The following is a 17479-nucleotide window of genomic DNA, read 5'->3' as shown; positions in this document are numbered from 1 at the left end:
ATGAAACTGAGACAGCTAAGTATAAAGAGGCCCCTGAGAACCTCTGACCAGCTTACACACTGGGAGAACAGGGCGGAGATTTGCGGAGTTCACACCATTTGCAGCCAGGAGGAGCCTGACCTCTCCCGTTTCTGGGTGTTAACCTGGGGTTCGATCTGAGGAGGGAAACCTGCTAACAGGACTCTCGTTTTGTTGAGTCACTGTTTCCCTCCTTTTCTTTCCTTTTGGCCCAATAAATTCTATTTTTCTAACCCTTCAAAGTGTCTGCGACACTAATCTTTCCTGACCGTGTGACAAGAACCCTAAGGAGAAAGTTCTACAACAAAATGAGGCTAAATATCCTGCTATCCTACTGTTGATAGAGAATTAAAATGCTAAAGAAATTCAAGCACACAAAATAAATTGGCGTGCGCCTTGGGAATACTGAAAGTCACTAAGTCCATGCTCAGTCGACACAGATTTTTCTTTCCTCCCTGAACATCAGCAGCCCTTCCATGCGGGTCACCCACAAGATGTCTGCTGGGCCCATCAAATTTTTGCAAGGACATTTTTCACTTTTCCTTCATTTTTGCTTGATATAGAAGCCTGGCTTTTTCTTCAAATTTAGAATGATCAACGTGAAGTTAAGACACCATATCACAAATCAATATTGTAAAAATAAATTGAAAAAGGAGGTTCAATTATTATAATTACAGTTCTAGTTAAACTCATAAAATACAAAAAGCTTAGTGTTTTGATGCAAATAATATAAATTACAAATTATCTTTTAAATGAATATTTATTATATATGCTTTAATTAATATTGTGTTAAGAGAAATATCACTTTCCAAAGAACAATGATAAATAAAACAATAATATTAATATTTAGAAAATACATCCCTATGTACAGCTGGAAGTATCTTCTGTAAGAACTATGTAACTAGTAAGTGATATTCTCTGTAATTATTCTTAATGGAAATGCCTGTGAAACTGGCCCTGTTGTCCCATAGAACTGATATTTATGGTTTATTTTGAATAAACATCAGATATTTACTCTCCCAGTCTTAAAACTCAACAAAGTTACCTTTGTCTTATATGAGTTCCTTTCTCAGAGAACCAACCATCAGTCCTCCCAGAGGGTATCAATAAGCTGAAACTCACCAGATTGCCATATCTGAACAATGAGATGCCAGACCACTTATCAGTCATGATTGCCTATCCAGCTCCCTGCTTCCTATTGACAAACTTCTCTTCCCTACTTCTCCCTAATTCTGGATTTCCTGCATTTCTTCCCTGCTATATAATCCCCTGATTTTAGTTGGTCAGGGAGATGGATTTGAAACTCATCTCCCATCTCTTTGCCTTCAGCACCTTATTAAAGCCTTCTTCCCTGGCAATACATGTTGTCTGAGTGATTGGCTTTCTGTGCAGCAAGCAGCAGGACTTAGACCAAACCCTTAGCATTTCAGTAGCACCCAGAATGGTCTTTCTAAGTAATGTTTTTTAAAAGGCTCATTACGACTTACTGTATATCAGTGGTCTTTAGATTTCAGGAATATTAAAAAAAAAAAAAAGCTAGATGGTAGTGGCCAAGGGAGGAGACAAGGTTGCCAATATTTAATGTGGTAGACCTATTCTGTAATTATATTTTACAATCACATTATACAATTATAGATAAAATAGATCACTACAAATGAAGTGAAACATAACACAGATATGTAATGAGGCCAATCAAATAAATATACCTCTATAAAAATTTAGTCTACTTTTCTTTTTTTGCATTACCAAGACTGGTAAAACCTTTATTGCTAACAAACAATTGTTCACTTTTCTCTGTGACATATATTTGGCTTTCTCCAGCCCATCTCTGGGATGGTGTTCCATGCGGTTCTACCCAAACATCAGGTGCCTGTCCCTTCTGCTTCACACATTCAAGGACTTAAATTCTCCAAACACATGTGCACACACACACACGTAGAGATAGAGAATAGGAGAAAGAAAAAAAAGAAGAAAAAAAAAAGAAAAAACCCCTCTCACTCAACAACAACTTTCAAAAGCCCTGGAACAAGGAAAAAGGAAATTATTTATGCTGGAAATTGGCCACAGACTAATACAGGTCTTGGGGCAGAATTGTGCGATTCACTGACCCATGTGAGTAGAACTTGTAAGACTGTAGCTGGAGTGTTTCCACCATTTCTGATGGAGGGAGATGGAACTCATGTCCCGTGTCTGGTGTCTGTGTCTGCGTGTGTATGGCTGCCCTCATTTGTATCACATAACTTTTTCATCAACCCTCTGTGGTACCCCTGCTTGCCTAGTTTTCTCCTTTCCTTAAGGACATCGCCATGGTGTTTTGACTGACATCCCCTCCATGATGTTCCTTTTATGTTTGAGATTCTGTTTTTGTTTGTTTGTTTGTTTGTTTTTGAGATGGAGTCTTGCTCTGTCACCTGGGCTGGAGTGCAGTGGCGCGATCTCGGCTCACTGCAACCTCCGCCTCCCGAGTTCAAGTGATTCTCGTGCCTCAGCCTCCCCAGTAGCTGGGATGACAGGTGCTCACCACCATGCCCAGCCAATTTTTGTATTTTTAGTAGAGACACAGTTTTGCCATGTTGGCCAGGCTGGTCTCGAACTCCTGACCTCAGGTGATCCGCCTGCCTTGGCCTCCCAAAGTGCTAGGATTACAGGTGTGAGCCACTGTGCCCGGCCTTGAGATTCTGTTTAAATTTTTTATATCACTTGTCCTTTCATATGTTTCCATCACATCTGTCCAATCTGATCATGAGGTTTTAGACAGCAGCATCTGGTCTTACTGATGTAGCTTTGAATTAGATACAACATATTGAACAGCACAAGTATTTAATGTCTGTGCATTCTTATTTAGCCTGTGAGCAACCAGCATACGAAGCTTTTTGTACATAGTCATTGCCACCTCACATTGAATGCTTACTGGGTTCCAGGTGTGTTCTCAGTAATGCACTTGAAGTAGTTCATTTAATCTTGACAGCAATCATAAGGCATAAGTTATTATTATCCCCATTTTATTATTTTTCACTTTACACATGAAGAAACAGGTTTAAGATCCCTGAGCTGGGAAGTGGTGGAATGAGTAGCAGGTGTGACACAAAACACTGCCTTTACATCACAAAATTCAATTCAGTAGAGATGGCAGGGAGAGCACCAGGAGAATCCCAAGCTCCACTCCTGGTAACAGCAATGCAATAGAGGGATGAGGCTCTTGGCTCTGCCTGGGCAGACCTCGGGCCTGAGTCCACGCTCTGACTCTCAGCTATTGCTCTTGGGTGTGTTACTCATCATCTTGAATCTCAGTTTTACCATCTGGACAATAAGGATAATATTAGTGCTTTCCTCATAGGCACTCCAGAAAGGAGAGCTATAATTATAACCCTATTTAGAAAATCACACTGGTTTTTAATATATCCTAGTGTTAAAAATCTGTTTGCAAAAAACCAAACAGCATAGATAGGGCAATACTCAGTGATTATTCTCCCTATTGGGAAGATCTACAAAAGTTTAGATACAGACTCTGTCATATTCCATCGCAATTACTTTAAACAGTGGAGCAACTGGTTGAAAACTTTCCATTTCTAGCTTCTAAAAAATCTAGTGCTTTTTTTCCCCCTAAAACATGTCCTCTAAAACCCTGAGAAAATATGTTTAAGGACAGAGTCGGTAAAATACAAACAGGTAGAGAACAGCACAGCGAAGGCCCCTTAGTTCCTAACTCTTCTCAGGTTGTTAGTCCTGCTATCCCCTCAGCCCCTGCTCCATGAGAACGCTCTGGGCAAGTGTCAAGTGACTGTTGGTGTGAGAAAGAGGTAACCCACAGGGTGTGATGATCAGAGCCATGAGAATAGGGTTATTTCTAGCTGTTTTTGCACATCCTGTGTACTGTAGGGCATTCGCTCACATTTACTTGAAAGAAAGTGATTAGGCTAGAAAGAGCAAGCTTTCGATCACAAAAGATTCAGCCTTTTATATGATTATCTCATGTAGTCACATACTGCTTATAAGGCCCTAGCAGTAATTCTATTCATTTTAAAGTTTGATATCTTAGCCTCACTGTTAATTTGGCACAGAAGCCAAGGTTTAGTGCCTAATTGAAAACCTCCATACGAAGTTTAGACAATGAACTGGAAACCCTATCAGAAAATCTGAAGCCTTTTGCAAATTAAGGTCAATCTTCCATGGGATTGTTTTGCTTTTGCAAACTGATCAAGTTCCTTTGTTTTTAATGCTTTTGCTTTTATTGTTTATTAGTTATGCGGAAAACACACGTTCAGGCAGTGACTGCAGGCTTGGATTTTTTATAAGCCAGGAAATGAAGTCAGCAGACCTGCAGGTTCAGCAGTGATTCAACCTCTCCTTCCTGAGAGAAGCAGGCACTTCAGAGGCATTTAAATAAATATGCAAAGACAGTGACAAAGAAATTGTAATAAATGTGTTTAGTAGTTTGCCATGTACTTAGAACCATTACATTTATGTAAAACTTTGGAGGCATGAACATCCTATGTGGTACAGAGCTTTTTCATATCAATAGCCGTTTGAAGATTATATAACAAGATTTTGACTAAAAGAGATGCTAACTACTTGAGTGTTTCAAACTTTCCATTGTTTTATAATTGAATTTTCTGGCCCACAAATAACATGCTCCACTTCTCATTTATACCTTTAGCTAAAATGAACAGAGATGCTTTCTTGTGCTTCTATATTAAAAAATGGGCTTTAGGATTTTGCTACTATCCTTTCACTTGGACACTTGTTCTCATCAGATTTTTGTTTTTTGCTTTGCCTTAAGGTCCCTAAAAGACTGGGACAGGTGGCACTGAAAAAAATTACTTATTTTTAGACTAGGGGATTAAAGAGAGAAACCAAGAGTTATGTTTATGTAAATGTATACTTGTTTTAAAAATATTTCATTGAGATTTAATACCTATACCATAAAATTCATCCTTTAAAAGTACACAATTCAGGGGTTTTTGGTATCTTCACAAGGTTGCGCAATCATCACCACTCTGTAATTCAAGGACATTTTCATAACCCCCAAGGGAAACTCCAGATCCATTAGCAGCCACTCTCCATCCCTCCTGCACCCTGTCCCTGGCAACCACTAGCCTCCTTTCTGGCTCTATGATTTGCCTTCATCTTCTATGCACTTCATATAAGTAGAATCAAGCAATATGTGGACCTCTGACTGTCTTCTCTCTCTTAGCATAATGTTCTTAAGAGTCATCCATGCTGTGGCATGTGTCAGAATTTCATTCCTTTTTCTGTTGGAATAGTATTCCATTGTATGGATATATTTTGTTTATCTACTCATTATTTGATAGACATTTGGATTGTTTTCCACTTTGGGCTATTATTAGAAATGCTGCTGTGAATATTCAAATCCTTGTGTCTGTGTGAATATATCTTGTGGATATATCTAGTTTCTAGTAGTGGAATTGCTGGGTCATTCACTGTCTCTATGCTTAATTTTTTGAGGAGTTGTAAACCTGTTTTCCAAAGTGGCTGCACCATGTTGACATTCTCACTGCAATGCATGAGGGTTCTAATTTCTCCACATCTTTGTCAGCACATCTTGTTTTCTGCATTTTTTTTAAACCATCCTAGTGGTGGTAGAGTGGGATCTAATTGTGGTTTTGATTTGTATTTCCCTAAAGACTGATGATGTTGAGCATTTTTCACGTGCCTATTGGCCATTTGTACACATTCTTTAGAGAAATGTCTATTCGGATCCTTTGCACATTTTTTTGTAAATTGGGTTATTTGCCTTTTTATTGTTGAGTTGTAAAAGCTCTTTATATATTTTGTACACTAGACCCATATTAGATGCAAGTGTTTTCTCCCATCCCGTGGGTTGCTTTTTCACTTTCTTGATAGCATCCTTGGTTTTTAATTTTGATGAAGTCCAGTGTGTCTATTTTTTTTTTCCTCTTGTTGCTTGTGCTTTCAGTGTCATATCTAAGAAACCACTAGGCAATCTGAGGTCCTGAAGATAGACATATAGGTTTTGATCTAAGAGTTTTCATTTTAGATTTTACATTTAGGCCTTTGATCTATTTTGAGTACCTTTTGTGTAAGATGCAAGGTAGTAATTTATTTTAAGTGAAAGACACTTAAAATAAATGGCCCTTAGAATTTTTTGCATTTATAGGGAAATCAAAGATTACCCAATATTTTTAATAACGTTTGAACACCTACAGGAAGAATCCTATTATATAGTATTTCTAAGCACTATTGAAGTTTAATGTATCATATTTTTTTTTAACTTATGATAATCTAGAGTGGGAAATTCAAAGAATACTAGGAAGAAAGGCAGGAAATCAAGATTGGCCTCTTAAATCACTTTTCCCTGAATGTCAGTTAAGGGCAATTAACTTTGGAACTCCACCCAAAGCAACACTGCCCCTAAATTTGAGTCAAATCTTGCAGTATTAAATCAGAGGAACTTGGTGATCGTAATCATCTTTGTTATTCTCTAACTTTCCTCTCTTTGTCTAAAAGAAAGCCAAGCAAAATGGACCAGAACATCGAGCTCCGCAAGGTCAATTATTTACACTTTAAAGCAAAAATGGTAAAACGTGTGCCTACTTCCAAAATGTGAAGTTTTTCTGACTATTCTATATCCTATTCTACAGAGAACATACATGAAACTGCATCTTTTCTCTTATTACACTTTACAAAGTGTATCAGAAGCTTTTTCATTTCAACTCTGCTTATGAAATATGCACATTCTAGACCAACACTCTCCATTTTAGAACTTCAAGTGGGGATGGAATGTTCTAGTATAGTGTTGTCCAGAACGGTGGTCATTAGCCACACAGAGCCCTTGAGTACTTGCTGTGTGGCTGCAACAGCTGAGGAACTAAATTTTTCATGTCATCTAATTTTAATTAAGTTAAACTTAAATAGCCACATGTAGCTGGTGGCTGCTGTGTTGGACAGCATAGCTTTATAGTGACTCTGTGTTATCTGGTAGCCAGTAATTTGCTTAAAACAATGACAATAACAACACGAACTCTAGAGTAGATAGTCTATTGAAATTATAATCTATTTCAAAAAATAGTGAAAAGTTGGGGTATAGCACTTGGGGCAATTTGTCTTGGTTAATTTAAACAGTGATGCATATTGCTAGAATCACTTCCTCTTTGTCTGCCAAAGAAAAGAATATAAGCAGCCTTCTGGCTGCACACATCCTACACTCTGCCAAGCATGGAACTAAAATTTAACAAAAGTTTAATTGCTAATAGTTTTTTTTTCTACCCTGTGAAAATCTTGGAAAGCACAAAATCATGGAAATGACATGCAGATAGAAGCGGAAAACATTCGCAAAACTGCCCGCAAACAAAAGCACAGCGTCTGGCATCTAAACCAAGATTATTAGGCGTTTTACAACTTGGAATAGAGCAGAGAGAGGGCATTCGTGCTCCGTTTTGAGAACTAAGCTGCCCACTTACTTGGCAAGCTAGCCTTAGGGAGTTTCTGTGTACAATACAAATATAATAAATTATACAATATAATATCTGAAGACTTGGAAGATACTCTTAGATATAAGTTCCTTCTAGCTATAAATACCACCCTTAATCTATTAGGTAATTTTCGTTTTCTCTTATAATGTAATTCCTGAAAAAGAAAGTATTAACATCTCAAGACAGATGTACTAACATCTCAAGGAAACAGATACTCTGCTCTAAGAAGAGTCCTGGCAAGACCTAGGTTCCATCTCTAGTCCTAAGTACAGAAGTGCAAATATCACCAAATGAAAACAAACAAATGAAAGTAAATCTAATGCAAAAGGGCAAAACCAAAAAGGAGTTAGCTCTTCTCTTCTCAGGACTTCATATGGGTTCCATGAAGTTTCTCTTATAGTGAATCAAAAAACGTAAAATCAAATGATGTCACATTTCCCAGTACTCTGCAACTTAGGAATTGTAGAATAACATCTTTAAAAAAAAGAAAAAGAAAAAAGAAAGAAGAAAGAAAGAAAGAAAGAGAGAAAGAGAGAAAGAGAAAGAAAGAGAAAGAAAGAAAATCAGACAAGCAGAAAGGTACTAAATGGAAACTACGAATCTCCCTCCTGACTTCCAACCTCATATCCACTTCATAAATAAAACATTTTTCTTTAGATCCTTCCAGGATGTTCTCTGTATATAGAGTCTTTTATGTATAGCAGGTAATCTTTTATTTCAAGAAGTGATGTAAATTGTAAGAGCTTGGAGACATGCCCTGAAATTCCACCCTAGAAACACTGGAGCCAGCCTGGGCTGCTACTTGCCTTCCTTCGCATCACCCCGCAGGCCTCCATTCTGCCTAGGGAGTGACTCAGGAACACCTCCCTCCTCCCAGGAGAGTCGTCTGCCAGGCTCAGGTCTCATCATCTCTGCTCTAAAAATGGGCATTAACCTTCAAGCTGTCCTCTAAACCCAATGAGGTCTCTAAAACACTGCTATGCCATTTTACTCTTGAACCATTTGAGGTCAAGGCTTCACCTACAGGAGAAAAGAGCACTTGGAGGCTTCACTGGCCTGTCCCCAGGTGTTCCTGGCGCCACCTTGCACATGAGCACAGCGTGCCTCCACCTGGCCATCGTCCCCCCATTCATCTTGTAAACAGTGTCTTTTCTGCGACTCCTCCTGTCCGTCTGGCTCCCAGCCACCGTTCCTTGGTAGGACGGAGCTCCGTCCCTCTTCCACAGTGACAGTTCCTGCTATTGCAGTACTGGATTTAGAGAATGAGGCTTTGAGGGCAGAGCCCACATTTTGTTCATATTTTTATGTGTTGTGCTTTGAGCAACCAATGGCTGAAAGGGCACCAAATAGTCTCTGCCTCTGTTTATTAAATCAGGAAGAGATGCAGAGAGGCTGCTGTGGGCCCTATGGAATTATAGAGTTTCTTAAAAAGTGAAATCTGGACGGACTTCATTTTGTTTCCTTATGTAGAACCCTGGGGGCCCGGAAACAAGTTCTGGTTGGACTCGACCTAATGACACAGGGTATCAACCTCTCAACCACACAGAGACATTGCCCTGCGAAATGTCCTTCCAGCTCGGGTCTCCTGCTCACATGAGTCCTAGAAACATTTGCATTGTTCCAGTACAATCAGACTTACCCAGAGCTCACACGGCCAAGAACCAGTTTCTGCAAGACCGGAAGACACCCGGGAAGGACAAAGAAAATGAAACTTCTTTCCTCAAAGCGCATATTCCTCAACAATTCTCTAAGTAAAACAAATAACACATTTGCAAAAATGGCCAGAAAAATCCACTCCAAAATCCTTATTTCACCTCTGTCAAATCTCCAGTTTAAAAAGAAAAAAAAAAAAGCAAGCAAAACAAAAAGAAAAAATGAAAAGCCCTGCTATGTCAAGTCATTTAGGCTTTAGGTTGGAAGCTGGATGGCAGGATTGGGAAGTCAGGGGACTATCTCACCTCTGCCTACACGAGAACTAACCACAGCGACATTTTGGATGAATGCTAGGTTGCCTGTGGGGTGGATGAGCCGCCCTGGCCTACGTGGTGTGATGCACAGCTGGCTGCATGTGAGGCAGACAGACCAGAGAGACAGCGGGGCACCGGAGGGCTCTGGCTGAGGTGGGGATTGGTCTCCCCTTGGCAGGCTCATCAGCACTTACCCCCCTTGCTGCCCCGCCTGAAACTCAGTCTTTTTACTGCCCTGTGTCTTTTACTGTGTCTGAAATGCTTCTTTAAAAGATTCACCTTAGAAATTCATATTTCCGTGAAACTAAAATAGTGTTTAACTCTGATAATACCTTATTTAAACAATACAAACTGTTTTTAGGCCCACTGGCAAGCACAAAGAATAAAGCATTGTGTTTTTGAAGAAAGCCTGACAAGGAAACTACAGTATTGACAAATCCTCCACATTATGGGGATTATTTTCAGTGTTGAAATGGGATGCATGTCAGTTATTAAATGCAACAGGCTAAATGCTATATTTTTACTACATGAGAGAGTAAAGCCCTAAATTCTTAGGGCTTACATAGTAAAGTCCTAAAAAATTGAAGGAAAAATCCTGACACTTTCCCTCCTCCTTCCAAGCCCCACTGTTTCCTAGTGCCTGTTTTAGACATCGCCTCCAATGTTCTCCATGTGGTGTCCCAGGGCCTGCGGTGCCATGGGGACAGCATCAGCTCCCAGGGCCAGTTGCCCAACCTGGGCTATCTCTTCATCTGTAAAAATGAGGCCTGCGTGACCTCCGGGGCCCTTCCTAACTCTGTGGTCCCACGGTGATGAATATTGTCATTGTATATTTTAATTAGTACTTTATTTTCCAAATGAATCTAGCTGAGAAAACAAACTTGGGGCGGAAGTGAGGAAAGTTTAAGCTTATTGATTGGGGGGCAGGGTTGGGGAAGCAAGGAAGAGACAGAGTGAAAAATCTGAAAGACAGCATAGTGTAGAAGCAGCAACAATGTAGCCTTTGGAAGCACACATTAGGAAATGGACTAACAGCCTCCACTTCCTGCAAAATGCAGACACTCCTGGCTGGGCATCCTTATGGTGGAAATCAGTTACCAGTGAGTGTTTAAAATATAATCCATAGATAATTGATTCTTTCAACAAACTCGTTTTTACCATTTCCTTATGCTAAATTAGTAAAAAAAAAAAAAAAAATGGATTGCCAAAATGATCTGTGAAGCAAGGATCCCTTTGAATTTTCATTTTCTATTCAGATTCAAATTAAAGAGCTTTTACTTATTCCTACTCCAACAGCACAAACGATTATCTTAAAATACGCACATCCGTATCTGGTCGCTTCCAACTTTGGCAGAAGAAATAATCATTTCTTGTTCTTGTCAGTGTCATTTCTCTTGTTTATTTATTGGGGAAATGCATGTTGACATTATGAGTCCTCTTAGATGTTTCCACATCTGAAATAACGCTCAACAGAACATTTTCCTGAAAATAGGGCCAATGACTATTTTACTTCCAGAAAGGGCTCGTTTTGTATTCTTACCGAACTCGCTTGCACAATGAATTTGCTGTACGGGCTATATTTAAAATGTTGCTCTATATCTCATGTTAACAACTTGTACCCTATTGCTTCATTATTTTTCCATATTCTCTAATAAAAGTATAAGCTTAAAAGTACATAATTTACAAATACTTAATTGTTCTTTCCACAAAACAAATTTCAGAAAAGTCCAGACCTTCGAGTTCAGTTATTTTGACCTAGAGCCAAGAACGAAAAATAAAGACAAACAAGGCCCCTGACTCAAGCGTATGCACTAAACGAATTCACTGTTGATAAAAGATTAGTTTGGGCTAATTAGTTTATTGTCAAAATTTCCAGATAGCAGTTTATTAAGAAGTAGAAAAGAGAGAGTTTCCTGAGTCTCTACCACTGATGAAAGGGGAAAAAAATGGCTGTCGGTGTGATAAAAAGTAAACGGACAGAAAAACTGTAAAATCTAGACATAAGAACTCAAAACCTTAGGGTGTCATTTACAATAGTGAAAAATAGCCCTGAACCCTGGAAAATCATAGAAGTAACATTATATTACAACTATCATGTGATTCAGACAAGTATTTCAACTTTTTTTTTTCTAAAGCTGAGATACTTTTAAGACATTATTTCAGAAAGACTTCCATCAAAACTTTTCAATTTAAAAAAGATCTGGCATTTCAATTGTCTGGAAAATTCACTTATGTGTGACACCAGCCTCTTTAAGAAGCCCCAGTAATTAGAAGCCTTTCACATTAAAGCACTAGCTCCCTCTGAAAGCCAAATAGGAAAAAAAAAAAAAAAGTAAAATGAAAAGTCAATGTAAAGTGAAAGAACTTTTAAAAATGGGAAGATAAAATGAATGTGATTTGAAAGTGATTATCTTAACATTTGCGCCTTCTTTTCATTTTAATTCCATTCTGGAAATGACTATTAAATAACAAGACTGCTAAGAATAGATGTGCAATAATAGAAATTACTTTTCAAGATAATTTTGACAGGAGAAAACAAATTGCAAGGACATGTAGAAATATGTATTTTATGTGTATTTTTAAAACACATAAAAGGACTAAATATTGCTCTTGAATATATGTATATATAATAAAAACATATAATAAATATGTATATATAATATGTAAAAATATTTTTATATATTTATTACCTATATATTTATATATTATATATAATTTATATCCAATATATAAAACATAACATGCATATTATTTTATATACTATATGTATATAGTATATAAAAGTATATACTATATATAAAATAAATGACCTGGAAAAGAACTGCCAAATTTGCTAGCTGATAGTTACTGCTTCTGGAGAGGGAGGAAGGGCTAAGATGCTGAATCAGATCTCTGATGTTATCAAGATTATTTTCATCACTTGAACAGAGTGGCAGCTAATGTGACAAAATCATAGGTCCTCATTCTGGGTGGCTGGAATGTAGCTCTAATTTTTATTACTTTTTTTGTTTTGTTTCTTTCATAGTTCTAAAAAAAATTCCCCAAGAACTCACCGGCATGAAAGCACTAACTCTGACCATGATATGGAGGAACAGTGATTTTAAGAACTCTGAAAGGCAAGTAACTTGACACGAGGCGTCTTTCTAGATCATCGTTTGGAAGAGAACCATCAGGACCAGCCCAGGCGTCCTGTAAAACGTTGTTGGCCTGGGTCAGGAGGGAACTGATGCTCATCACTGGCCCTCTTCAGAAACAATCCGCTCCGTCCAAGCGCAATGTGAGTATTTCCAGCTGACCATGGGGAAACTTGTTTTCTAGTTTATCCCAGCAACATTATCAAAAAAATAGTCAATGGAGTCAACAAACGCAAACCTCTGGAAAACATTTCAGAGGCCTGGCTTGTTGCTACAACAAGAACGGTGATATCATAATCACCACTGTGGAGCGGACGCCAGGTAGCATTGCCAGCCTCTTCAGAATAATTGACATTTTCTAACATGCAGAGTGGCCATAACAACCACTTCAGCTACACAATAGCCGCCGCCGCAACGCTTCCTTAGCAACCCGCTGAACACCGTGACTTTGAAATCAGCCGCTATTTTGGCAGCAGGATGAATATTTGCCGGTCGTGATCTTTTCAAAGGTCATCAGCTGGAAACAAGCTTGCCCACTTTCTTTGCCCACCCTGCCACCACCTGTCGTACACATCCATCGCAGGACATAATGCTTAAGCACTTGAGAAAAAGATAATGCACCGCTTCTATTTCCCTCATGGAACAATAAATTTTATTTTGGGGATGTTGGGAGAAAACAGTCCTGTTTTTCTGACCCATGTTTTATTAACCTGTCCCTAATTAACAGAAAGGGTGACACTAATTGAAAACGAACCATTTTACTTAAGCAATGAATCTTTTTTGGTCTATCTTTTAAAGTCAGTTATTAAAGTATACCTTTAAAGCTCATGGGTGGCAAAAGTACACAATTAATCGATATTCAACTTGGAACTTGTATTAATACGAGATCAAAACTTATACTTAATTTTCAGTGAGAAAAAATGGCCAGCAACTGAATTACTTCCAGAAAGGAAACGCTTCATATTCTTATGGAACTCAACTTGAATAATAAATTTAATCAGCTTCAACACTGCCAAAGTCTTCAACTGATTTTATTCGACTGGTATGTTCAAGAAGAAATAGGAGAAAGTAACCAATAGTATTGAGCTGCTTTTATTTATTAACTATTTTCAAGCATCCCATTTGATGAGAAAAAAAAATAGCCAAACTGATTCTTCACAAATATTTTTAGCTATGAAATTCACACTAATTTAAATAAACTTATTTTTAGATTGACCATGGTTAATTATATAAATCAAGTAGCTTTTCCTTATTAATTATGTATATGTATAACACACATTTAAACTTTTCTAAAGTGAAAAAAGGGTTACAAGTGTAAGAAAATTTAAAAACATTAATACGTAGTATTTCTGCTTCCCTTTTCTCCTAGGGGGTTACAGTAACATCCGAGTAGATTCAACAAGTTCAGAAGTTGATACAATCATTGGTCAGTTTTGCTTATTTCTGTTAAATCAAAGCACTGCAGTGAAAGACAGAAGGCAAATGAATGTTTCATTAAAAAATTGCTTGTGGCCGGGCGCGGTGGCTCAAGCCTGTAATCCCAGCACTTTGGGAGGCCGAGACGGGCGGATCACGAGGTCAGGAGATCGAGACCATCCTGGCTAACACGGTGAAACCCCGTCTCTACTAAAAATACAAAAAACTAGCCGGGCGAGGTGGCGGGCGCCTGTAGTCCCAGCTACTCGGGAGGCTGAGGCCGGAGAATGGCGGGAACCCGGGAGGCGGAGCTTGCAGTGAGCTGAGATCCGGCCACTGCACTCCAGCCTGGGCGGCAGAGCTAGACTCCGCCTCAAAAAAAAAAAAAAAAAAAAAATTGCTTGCTTTCACTCTAATGGCTTACAGAGCTGGGAGCTGTTTTTGATATGCATATGCCAATCATTAACAGTAACTGACCTTAGGAACGGCATTCATCAGTTGAGATTTGCAGAACGCTCTCCAGAGTTCACAAAAGTTTCTCTCCTATTATGCTCTTCCACACAGTGCTGCGACCGAACTGCCTCCCAACCCCTCCTCTCTCCTTCTCTTCCTCCCTCCTTTCTCTTTCCATCCCTCCTGGGTACTGCCTTCAGCCCTGGCAGAAATCAAGGAGTTCTGGTCCTTGACCCTTGAGAAGCTCAGTGAGGGCCGCAGAGCCGAGAGGAGGGTGGCAAATGCCATTCTGCTTTAGAGATGGTGCAGCTGAGGCCCAGGGAGGGTGAAACCGTTGCCTAAGTGAGACCACATCAGCCTCAGGACAGAAATCACCTGCCTGCTCTCCAGGAAGCTTTTCTCTTTCTGGAACCTGCACAGACACGTGCAACAAAATTACACATGCATGTTTGTTGTGTCATGTCCCTCTTTTTCTTCACTTTAAAACTAAGGAGGAGGGAATTGTGACGTGAGGGCGAGGAGAACCTGGCCCTGCTCCCCTGTGATCTTCAAAGCCTGTATTAATAGCTGGCACTCCACGCTTGTCTACTGAGAACAGCATCCCAGACGAATCTCAACTTTGCTCTGCGAGGCTGGCATTGGTAGGGGCGGGGCAGAGTAGCTGGGCAGAGGAGATGGGGCAGTCACCTGGATGGAAAGCAGATTTGAAGTTGCATTTGGGTGGCAAGAATGCTTCTTTTCTAGAAAGTTTATTTGAGGTGGCTTTGAGGGAGAACAGACAAAGATAATGGGAGCGTCGGGGTGCAGTGGGCTGACTGCTCTGAGGGGCGAGGTGAACGATTCTTCTCTGCTTTGGTTGTGGTTAGCTTTTCCTACAGACCCTTTTCCAAGGAACTGGTCCTAACAAGGGCACTCAACAAAAATCCTGATGATTCCACACATGTGAAAACAGAGGGAAGCTCATCTTTGCAGTCACTAGTGGCCCCTCTCTAGGAAGGACAGACTGACTCTGAGTTATCCTAAGCAAGATGGTCAAACAGCGAACTCTGTTAAGTATATGAACGTCTCTCCTGTGGCCATCAAACCCTCTTGGGGGGAAAATGCGGGCTGAGCAAAACCACTGTGAAGCCAAATGGACAGACAAGATCGGTGGCTGACCTCCCCCAGGATATTTACATTTAATTGTTAATTATGGAATATTTAAAACACACAAAACAATCTACGTCTAACACACAGAGGTACATCATGAAGCATCATAACGCACCACTCGTGAGCCAGCCATCAAGTCAGGAATTGGAAGGTTACTGACACCATGGTGTCTGCTGGCCTGCTCCTCCCAACACTGCCTCCTGCCTCAGCCCCCTAGAGGGCCTCCATCACTGAAATTTTGGGTTAGTCATTACCTCCTTTGAAAAAATAGTTTTAGCACATATATATGTGTCTATCTCAAGAGTGATACATTGCTTAACTTTGCTTGGCTTGGGTTTTAAATCAAAAAGGCTACATGTGTGGTTTTTTGCTTTTTTTTCATTTTTGCTACATGTTTATTTTCAATTTATTATTATTATTATTATTTTTATTTTTTTTTTTTTTTTTTTTTTTTGAGATGGAGTCTCGCTCTGTCACCCAGGCTGGAGTGCAGTGGCACGACCTCGGTTCACTGCAAGCTCCACCTTCCGGGTTCATGCCATTCTCTTGCCTCAGCCTCCGAGTAGCTGGGACTACAGGCGCCCACCATCATGCCCAGCTCATTTTTTGTATTTTTGGTAGAGACAGGGTTTCACTGTGTAGCCAGGATGGTCTCGATCTCCTGACCTCGTGATCTACCCACCTCGGCCTCCCAAAGTGCTGAGATTACAGGCATGAGCCACCGCGCCCAGCCTACATGTTTATTTTCATTCAGTATTTTGTTTCTAAGATTCATCCATGCCTCTTCGCTTCTGTATAATATTCCATTTTTCTCTACAATGACTTCTGGGCTGTCTCCAAAGCTGCTCTGGACTTCACCGAGCACAGTTCCTGGTGCCAGATGCATGCGAGGTTCTCTGATGAACACACCTGAGAGTGGTGTTGCATCCCTGGGCTACACACATGTTTTGCTTTACTGAGTACACAATGCCTGATTGTTCTCCAAAGCTGTTGAGGCAATTTACTTTGCCGTCAATAACGGGTAAGGATTTCCATTTTCTATATCCTTGCCAACTTTTAAATTGTATCACTGTAGTTTAAATTTACGTTTGTAAGGAGGTTGAGCATCTTTTCATATTTCCACTGACCACTGGAGTTTTTTTCTCTATGAAATTCTTGCTTGTCTTTGTTGCCCATTTTTAAAAATTAGATTGTCATTTTTAGAAACTGATTTTAAGAGTCCTTTATATATTCTAGGTCCAAATCCCCTGTTGGTTATTTTGGTATTGCAAGTGTCTCTTCCCAATATGTGTCTTGCAATTTCACCTTTTTAATGCTGTTATTTAATGAGCAGAAGTTCTTAAATGTAATATGGTCAAGTTTAACGATAATTTCTTTTGTGGGTAATGCTTTTAGTTCTTAAGATATTGTTTCATTCCCAGAATCCTAAAGGTATTCACTTATCACTTTGAAATTTTAAAATATTGCCTTCCACACAGTCTATTAGGAATTGATGGTGTGAGGTAGTGATACAAAGTTTTGGTTTTTTCCCTGTGCGTAACCAAGTTCCCCAAACCATTCCTTCTTTTCCAGGTGACGTGCAAGGGGTCTTTTCACTTGAACAAAAAAAGAAGTCATTGTTTAGTTTAAAATAATGGAAAATCATTATGTAGTGAATGACTGTGAGTGTTCACACTTGCACATGTGTGTATAAACAAAGGTCTTTTTTCTGAGTAAAGGGGATTTCCCCGCATCCCCGAAGTCACGTCGCTTCAGCAGCTTCCTATTAGATCTACTCTGCATCAAGCCCTACATGGGGTTTTCATTTGTCACTGCAAAGCGGCTGTACTCTGTTGCAATTAATCCCCTTTCCAACAAACGTATTTTAATGCTTTTTAAAAGTTATAAA

The sequence above is a fragment of the Theropithecus gelada genome, chromosome 4, assembly GCF_003255815.1.
Source record: "Theropithecus gelada isolate Dixy chromosome 4, Tgel_1.0, whole genome shotgun sequence".
Taxonomy (NCBI): Eukaryota; Metazoa; Chordata; class Mammalia; order Primates; family Cercopithecidae; genus Theropithecus; species Theropithecus gelada.
The sequence above is the reverse complement of the archived record's forward strand: the minus strand, read 5'-3'. Positions refer to the sequence as shown.